The 9,852-nt window shown below is 37.6% G+C and overlaps 1 pseudogene; it reads right to left on the reverse strand.

Annotated features, from left to right (window-relative positions):
- Positions 1-293: 293 nt before the first annotated feature.
- On the reverse strand, positions 294-2,762 carry LOC123848827 (cell cycle progression protein 1-like; annotated as a pseudogene).
- Positions 2,763-9,852: the final 7,090 nt, after the last annotated feature.

Genomic DNA, 9,852 nt, shown 5'->3' on the forward strand with positions numbered 1-9,852 from the left:
AGGGTGCTTATGCTTTCTGCACTTGTTTTCCATGCCTGGAGTTTTCAGTATTTACCATATGTTGCTTTTTATCTGGTCGACTGGGTCCATATGGAGGGGAAAGAGTATGACCAAAGAAGTGTCTATATATATATATCCATCCAACTTCTTAAATACCCCATCAGTATGTACTTGATATTCCTTCATGTCTTTAAGATAATCCTTAACATCAGTCAGTGAAGAGCTTCTGATCATGTGTAAAGACACCATTTAGGAAAAACTTATTGATGAATTGACCGAGTTCTCTCCAATGATGAAAACTATCCAGTTTTTCCAATAAATACATTTCAATTAACTGTTTAAATTCATCTATCCTTACAGGATTCCTGATTTTCTCCATCAAGATTCTTTCTCTGAGTTTCAAAGGACATCTTTTCTTCAGTAAGGGTCCAACATCTTGAAAGATTTCCCTTCAATGACTTATAGTCTATAAAAGATTCTTGTTCCTGTTGACACTGGGAAAGATAATCCTTCATATCATTCAGTTCATCTTCATGTATCTTTCTGACTACTGATGCTTCTGAATCTGAATTGTGCCATAGAAATGTCCCAAATCCCATGCCAATTGCAGTCACCAAAGCAAGTATAACACATTTATTGAGATTTCTGCTGAACTGGCATTTACAGTTTCTTTTTTTTTTTTTTTTAAAGATTTTATTTATTTATTTATTTTGAGAGAGAGAATGAGAGACAGAGAGCATGAGAGGGAGGAGGGTCAGAGGGAGAAGCAGACTCCCTGCCGAGCAGGGAGCCCGATGCGGGACTCGATCTCGGGACTCCAGGATCATGACCTGAGCCGAAGGCAGTCGCTTAACCGACTGAGCCACCCAGGCGCCCGAGATTTGGTTTCTTGTTCGGGGAGTAGCCGTTTCTGAGATTCTGAACTAGAAAGTCTTCTTCCTAGCATGGCATGGTCTAAAGGCAGGACTAGGCTGATGACTGGTTTCATCACTAGTTGATTAATCATTTCTAGTCTGGGATGAAAATACAGTTTCTGACTGACAGAATATGTACTGGCTGCTAGAAGAAAAACCAATGTTTTTTGTTTTGCTTTTTAAAGATTTTATTTATTTATTTATTTATTTATTTATTTATTTATTTATTTATTTATTTATTTTAGAGAGAGAGAGAGAAGGACAGAGAGAGAGAGAGCTTGATCAGGGGGAAGGGCATGGGAGTGAGAAGGAGAGAATTTCCAGCAGACTCCGCACTGAGCGGGGAGTCCCGCACAGGCTCGATCCTAAGACCCTGAGATCATGACCTGAGCAGAAATCAAGAGTTGGTGTCTCAAATGACTGAGACACCCAGGCGCCCCTAGCCCATGTTAAAGTCTTCTGGACTCTGTGCTACTTCAACAAGTATCGCTTCATGATTTCTAATTTCTTCTAACTTAGGTGGCTCAAGGGTAAGAATATCAGAATCATGACTGACAGTTCCAAAATAGACATTGTCTTCAGATGACTTTTCTTCTTTCTCAAGTGCTGATTTTGTTTCCTCCAAAGCTGGATAAGCGGTTTCTTCTATTAACATGTACTATTTTGGCTACTCTATCCCTGCTCCGACTGCAATACTTATAGGCCCTCTTGCTCTAAAGATGTATATTCTGGAGCAAGCTCACAGCTGTCTCTGGCTGTACCATGTTCAGAATTTACCATCTCTTTATCAGACCCCTCATGATTGATGACAGTCCAACCACAAGATGAATCACTGTCACTGGAATTTTCAGACCTTTTTTAGGTCTGAATGACTCCTCCACCTGAGTCTGTTGGCTGTCATGGTGGCTGCAGTCACAGCCCGTAGAAAGTACTCCAACCTTTATATTTCTCATCCTGTTCTAAGCCTTAGCTGTCTCTGTTTTGTGGTCTTCATGGCTTGGAATTCTAATTAGTGGAAAATAGGCTAGGTGGTATTGGTTTTTAAGGTGACAACACTGAGTTGTTTCCAGGAGAGCAGTAACACCAGCATCAGAGAATATTACACCTCCTGAAATGTCTAGAATTTGAGACTATCTTCCAAGAGTGTCCTTCTATAGTATCTGAATCCTCAGGGTTCACAAGTGTTCCTAATATAGAGTAAGTGTTTAGTAAATACATGTTGAATCAATAGTTAAAGAAAATGGTTGTCTATGAATAATTTGTACTAAAGGGACTTGATGAATAAAATTGTCTCCTCTACTAGCGGGTCGGTGTCTGAGTGTCACCTTGTATTCCTGTGGGGTCAGGAAAAGTGCACTTTTGAAGAAATTAGAGTTTTTATAAGAGGCAATTTAGACCCATTTTTTTAAAGATTTTTATTTATTTATTTATTCATTCATTCATTTGAGAGAGAGAGAGAGCAGAGTGAGAGTGAGAGCATGAGTAGGGGGAGGGGCATAAGAAGAGGGAGAAAGGAGCAGGGACCCTGATGCGGGGCTCAATCCCAGGACCCTGGGATCATGACCTGACCCGAAGGCAGACACTTAACTGACTGAGCCACCCAGGCGCCCCAAGACCCATATGTTTTAGAGGTAAAGAGTATAAGTATGAAGGGACATATGAGAGATGCACAGAGTATGGTGATCGAGGGTGCACGGTCTGGTGTCAAACTGCATCGACTCCAATGCTGAATCTCTTATTTATAAGCTGTATGGTTTTTTGTTTGTTTGTTTGTTTCCTAGTTATTTTTTTTATTATGTTATGTTAATCACCATACAGTACATCATAGTTTTTGATGTAGTGTTCCATGATTCACTGTTTGCATATAAGCTATGTGGTTTCTGGGAAATTACTTAACATTTGTGTATTAGTTTCATCTAATGTCAAATGAAAAAATAAGTGTACTTACCAAACAAGCTTACTGTGAGGAATGAATGATTCAGTACAAATAATGTTCATAGAAACATAGCAAATATGTACTGGACACAAAAAAGGAGCTCTAGGTAAGCCCCATAAGGTGAAATGGAGTGTTTGGGACAGCAGTGAAAGCAATGTGATTTTTATTAAAGTGATGTGATTTTATGAGAAAAAGCGTTCATGAGATACTGAAGATAAACTTCCCTATTAAAACATTTCCCTAGAGCAAGTCCTGGGCGTTAAAACAAACTGACATTAACACTTCGCTAGTTTAGGAATATTTTTCTTCTTCACCATCTCTTCATACACACATTGGCTTTTGATGGATTTTCACCCTTTTTTTTAAATATTTATTTATTTATTTATTTGAGAGAGAGAATGAGAGACAGAGAGCACAAGAGGGAAGAGGGTCAGAGGGAGAAGCAGACCCCCTGCCGAGCAGGGAGCCCGATGTGGGACTCGATCCCGGGACTCCAGGATCATGACCTGAGCCGAAGGTAGTCGCTTAACCAACTGAGCCACCCAGGTGCCCCGATTTTCACCCTTTTAAAGTCATAGGCTCATATTACTGACCTCATTAGCAAGGGGCAAAGAAAAGCTACATAATCAGTTGATAATAAAAATTACAGTAGCCTCTAATGATCGATTAATTGAAATAATAGCTGCAAAATGCTTACAACAAAGTAAGCAAGCACAAAATAATGGCTGTTATTAAATGTCTGCTTGTATATTATACCAAGTCAGGATAATGCTGCTCCTGGAATTTGTGTGTAGGTTGCTGTGGCCACTGGACACAGCCAGTTTGTAGATAGTACCACTCCAAGAGGCATACTATTTATTAAATAATTGTTCCCATTATAGCTGTCATTGATAAAAATGCCATTATTCCTTTTAATGTCTTTTTAACTCTATTTTTAAAAAAAAATTATTGATGTACAATGTACATACAACAAAATGTACAGATTTCAAGTGTTCATTTTGATAGGTTTTGACAGTTGTATACCATGTAACCACTGTCCAAAACAAGATATGGAACTTCTCCATCGGGCGCCTGGGTGGCTCAGTTGGTTAAGCGACTGCCTTCGGCTCAGGTCATGATCCTGGGGTCCCAGGATCAAGTCCCGCATCGGGCTCCCTGCTCAGCGGGGAGTCTGCTTCTCCCTCTGACCCTCTCCCCCTCATGCTCTATCTCATTCTCTCTCTCAAATAAATAAATAAAATCTTAAAAAAAAAAAAGAACTTCTCCATCATCTCATAAAGTTCTTCCTTCTCATTATCAGACAGTAAGAACCTACCTTAGCACCACCTTGGTAACAAAGTCAACCACTTTCTGATTTTTATGACCTTAAAATTATTCTGTTTGTTCTTGGATGTCATCATACACAGGGAATCATAGAAATGTATTCTTTTCTGTCTGGGTCCTTTTGTGCAACATAACATTTATGAGATTCATCTGAGTTGTGAGTATATCAGTAGCGCATTCCTTTTCATTGATCAGTAGTACTCCACTGTGAATACAATGGGATTTGTTTGTCCATTTCTTCTTCATAGTAATTTGGTTTCCATCATGGTGTTATTATGAATAAGGTTGCTGTGCATATTCTTGTCAAAGATTTTATGTTGACATATGTTTTCATTTCTTTTCAGTAAATACCTGATTTAAGATGGGTTGTAGGCCTAAATGCAAAAGCTAAAATTATAAATCATCTAAAAGAAGTGATAGAAGAATATCTTCAAGCCATTCAGGGAAGCAAAGATTTCTTAAATAGATGCATAAAGCACTAACCAGAAAAGAACAAAATTGATAAATTGGACTTTGTCAGAAGAAATATTCTCTGTGTCTAAAGATGTCATTTAAAAAAAATGAATGAGCAAGCAAAGGAGTAGGAATAAGATATTTGCAATTTGTAAAACCAACAAAGAATTTTGTACAGAAAATATATAGAACTAATACAAATCAACAGTAAAAAGACAAAGAGCCAATAAAACGGGGACAAAACATTTGATTGGACAATTGGCCACATAGATACCCATTAGAGGACTTGTATTACCTCATTTCAAGACTTATTTTACCCTAGAGTATTCTTACAGTGTGATATTGCCAAATGGATACAAAAAATAAGTGTATGAAACAGAACAGATAGGCTCAGGAAGAAATTGGATATATGTTTAACTAATTCTCCTTTTAAACCATTCTGCTGATACTCGTTGCTCCATTGTCTCTTTAATACCTTAGTGTTCTCATTGTTCTTCTGTTTCTATGACCTCCTCTCATAATATCACAAAATCATTCCCAAATTCCCACTTGCTTCTAACTCTCCTCTCTCTCACTAGAGCATGTTATCAACCATGTAGTAAGAAATACTGTTTTTTCAACAAAACAATATACTATGCCATCATTGACTGGTAATTTATTTAATCTTTTTTTAAAGATTTTATTTATTTATTCATGATACACAGAGAGAGAGAGGGAGGGAGGCAGAGGCAGAGGGAGAAACAGGTCTCTCACGGAGCAGGGAGCTGGATGCGACTTGATCCTAGGACTCTGGGATCATGACCTGAGCTGAAGGCAGACGCTTAACCAACTTCTGACTCTGAGATCATGACCCTGAGATCATGACCTGAGCAGAAACCAAGAATCAGATGCTGGAGTGGTGAGGGTGGGAGGAATGGGGTGGCTGGTGATGGACATTGGGGAGGGTATGTGCTATGGTGAATGCTGTGAATTGTGTAAGACTGTTGAATCACAGACCTGTACCTCTGAAACAAATACTACATTATATGTTAAAAAAAAAAAAGTAGGAAAGGAAAAATGAAGGGAGGCAAATCGGAGGGGGAGATGAACCATGAGAGACTATGGGCTCTGAGAAACAAACTGAGGGTTCTAGAGGGGAGGGGGTTGGGGGATGGGTTAACCTGGTGATGGGTATTAAAGAGGGCACGTTCTGCATGGAGCACTGAGTGTTATAGGCAAACAATGAATCAGGGAACACTACATCAAAAACTAATGATGTAATGTATGGTGACTAACATAAGAAAAGAAAAGAACTCAAAAAAAAAAAAAATCAGATGCTTAACTACTGAGCCCCTAGGCACCTGTAATTTATTTAATCTTATTTGTAGACCAACAACTTATTTGTTGATACAAATATATTTCTCTTGGTTGATTAAGGAAATGTGCTAAAGTGAAACAAACATTGCAAAAATATAAGGTTAACACGAGAAAAGGGTCAGAAATTGTCTCGTGACTCTCCTTATGTCACACTATATAGGAGACCCTGATGTCATATCTGTGTATAAAAAGGCTGTTATTTCTTGACAATTCAAGTCTCAGACATCTCACTGGAAATGATATGAGATACACTACTTTATCTCAAACTAGAACCCATATAGGCCAATCTTTTTTAATGTTAGATTTATTTAAAAGTCCTCAGTTTCTGGTCTCCTCAGCATTGTGGTGTGGTAAGCTGTTAGTGGTATTTTTAATTACATGATCTACACTTGAATATTAAAAATGAGAATAAGCCACAGTAATCAGTAGTAACAAGGAAAGAATGATAATCCAAGACTACAAGGTTCTTAAATCTAATGCTTCACAGTCTTTTTTTCAAAAGTATTATAAATCTTGATTTGGGGAAATATTTTCAGTTCTACAGATTACTTAGAATAATATGAGTCAAAGAGAAAACATCACTACTGGGAGGTTTAAAATGATTTTATTTGTTAAACTAAAGGAATCCCCAACTGGGGGCTCTTTGTGCATTTCTGAAAATCATAAAATGATAGTTCTATAAGAAGTCTGCTTTTATATTTGAAAATTTATTACCATCATCCAGAAGGCTGAAATCAATAAATTAAAAAAAAATTGTACCCAAATGAAAAAAAAAATAAAGAAAAAAGAGAGAAGGAAAGAACTCAACTTGTTAATGTTTCAGACACAGATTACATCCAACAGCATTAATGTTAAGAAGCATGTATAGCAGGGCGCCTGGGTGGCTCAGTTGGTTGAGCGACTGCCTTCGGCTCAGGTCATGATCCTGGAGTCCCTGGATCGAGTCCCACATCGGGCTCCCTGCTCGGCAGGGAGTCTGCTTCTCCCTCTGACCCTCTTTCCTCTCATGCTCTCTGTATCTCATTCTCTCTGTCTCAAATAAATAAATAAAATCTTTGAAAAAAAAAAAAAAAAAGAAGCATGTATAGCAGGCAGGGTACCTGGGTGGCTCAGTTGATTAAGCGTCAGACTTTTGGTTTCCACTCAGGTCATAATCTCAGGAACATGATCTCAGAGTCCTGAGATCAAACCCCACCTCAAGCCCCACCTCGAGCCTTGCCTCGAGCCCCCTCACTCAGCGCAGAGTCTGCTTGAGATTCTCTCCCTCCCCCCTCCCCGCTGCCCCTCCCCTCCCCATGCTCACTCAAGCTCTCTCTCTCTCTTTCTTAAAATACATACATACATACATACATAAAATCTTTAAAATAAAAGAAGCAAGTATACCAGGCAGGAGGATTTCTTCTTAAATATTGCATTTAAAAATTAGCCAAGAAGTAAACACAATGGCAGAGGCAAATCACAAAATTGGAAGTGACACTGCTCAGGCTTCTAGAATAGGGGGAAACAATAGTTTCCACTGAATGCACTAGCCTGACAATCACATCCATTTTGGTGTGTGCCCGGGCCAGGAGTTGGGGAGGACCTCCCAATAGCAGCCCTCTCCCATTCAAATTGCAAAATGGAGAAAATAGCAAGAGAAAGGATTTCTGGTTTATTTTGGTAATTTTCTAACACATGAAGAAAAGTACCACTGATACCCCAAGACATAGCATATTCTGATCAGTATGCTAGGTGCTTTTACACACTACCTTACCTTAAAACACTACATTAGTTTCAAACCTTCTCAGGAGATATTTTTATGGATTGGTTTCATGATTTTCCTTTGCTTACTTATTATTTGCTTATTTATTACAAATGAAGATTTTAAATTTGAGAGAGGTTGAGGAATAGTCTTCAAGCCACAGTCAGCACTGAAATTTGAGCCCAAATTTGAGTTGGGCTAACTCAAAACTTCTATTGTTCCCACTACCAGGGCAGTATTGTTCTCTGGTTAAGGACACGGACTTGGTAGCGGGATTCCTGAGTGAAAATCCTGACCCTGTCATTCATTCATTGTTTAAGTTTGAATAAGTCATTTGATCTTCCTAAAAACTATGTTTCTCGAATATAAAATGGGAATAAGAACCTGTCTCAAAAGACAATGGTGAGGATTAAAGATATTAATATATGTAAGCCCTGGTAAGAGCTCCCTGCACATAATATGAGCTCAATAAATTACCACTGTTATTGACACACTATATAAATTTTATTATTTATGTTAGTGAGTATGTATTCACTTAGCATGTTGTAATAAATTCTGAATATCTTTTAAGGGAATTAAAATGTAATCTGTGAAATGTAATTCCTCTTGAGAGAGCAACTTTATGTACTTATTTACATTATACACTAAGATTGTTTTGGAGAGAAAAATATATATATGCTCATGGTATACTGGATAATATGATCATAATTGTTTTGACTGGACAAGCAATAGAACTGAATCATGCCCATTACCCAATTAACCATGATCTACAATCATCAAAACTATAGTTGTTATCTTGGCATAATTGTTCTTTTTCTTTCTTTTTTTTTTTTTTGATTAGGACATAAGGAGTAACTGTAGATGACACTGTCTGACAATTAAAATCTAAAGGATCACAGTGCCTCAAGATGTCTACCTACTAATTAGAAAGTGGTTGACAAGGTACAATTTGCAAGTTTTTCAGTATTAGGAATTAGTATTCTGCTATTACATATTAAAGTTTAGAGATTAATTTTCTCTCAAAAATTATTAGTGCTTCATCACCAGTTTCATAGGAATGGATTTTAGAACACAAATCCTAAACAATTATTTCTGATTATGGAGAACCTATCCCCAAATCATGGCTTCAGATTTTTCACTCAGAGCAATGTAAACTCTTAGGGAAACATTTCCATCAATGTCAGGACTGCATCACTCATGTTTTTCTGTCTTTCTTTTTTCCATTTCTATAAACTGTCCTTCTTTTCCCCTAACTATTCCAGAGCATTAAAATGGCAGGGACATCTTGGACTTCTTAGATTTTCTTTTACCCATTGCAGTTTCTCATGAGGTTCTGAGTACATAGCAGTTAGGAATGTGCATGTGATAATTTCCTCAAATTACTATACTTTGGTTTTATCTTTGGCTTCACCATTTTTCCCTTTGAAAAAGTCTCACTTTTCTCCATATTCTTTCTGCCTCTAGCTCAATTCTCCTTTGAGTTCCTCAATTCTTTCTCCTACTAGGCCTAAAATAAAAACGTATGATTCTCAATCCTGTCTTTAAAAAGCTCTTTAAAGTGAAACAATATGTTATGCATATTCATTCATTCATTCATTCATTCATTCATTCATTCATTCATTCATCATCCATTCATTCATAAAAAGTGAATGTTAATTATTTGCCAGGCTTTATTTTAGATTCTGAGAACACTTTGGTAAATAAAACAAACTAGGGCTCTGTTCTCATGTTGTAAGGAAGACATGAAGACACATTAACCAACTAAACAATGAACATAGTTGAGACCACTAGATAGGTGAAGAATGGCCAGGATGGCTTCTTTGAAAGGGTGGTGTTAGAGAAGAAGTCTAAAGATGAAAAGTGCCAACTCTGAGTAGATCTGTGTTTGGGGCAGAAGGAACATCAAATGAAGAACCCCAAGGTGGATAAATGGTATTTTTGGAAAGACAAAAAGAAAATCATAATGTCCAGAATGTGGTTAGCAAGTGTGAAAGAATGTGCAAGTTCAGAGTTCTTTGTTGCAGAGTTGAGAATCCATTCTAAGTAACATTAAATACATCATTAAAGGGTATTAGGAAGCTAACACGATCTCTAAGAAGGTTGGAGAGCCAGTCCCAGAAGCTTGGGCC

This window comes from Mirounga angustirostris, unplaced genomic scaffold (assembly GCF_029215605.1).
Source record: "Mirounga angustirostris isolate CCGP_5_RB_7025 unplaced genomic scaffold, mMirAng1.0.hap1 SCAF_2, whole genome shotgun sequence".
NCBI lineage: Eukaryota > Metazoa > Chordata > Mammalia > Carnivora > Phocidae > Mirounga > Mirounga angustirostris.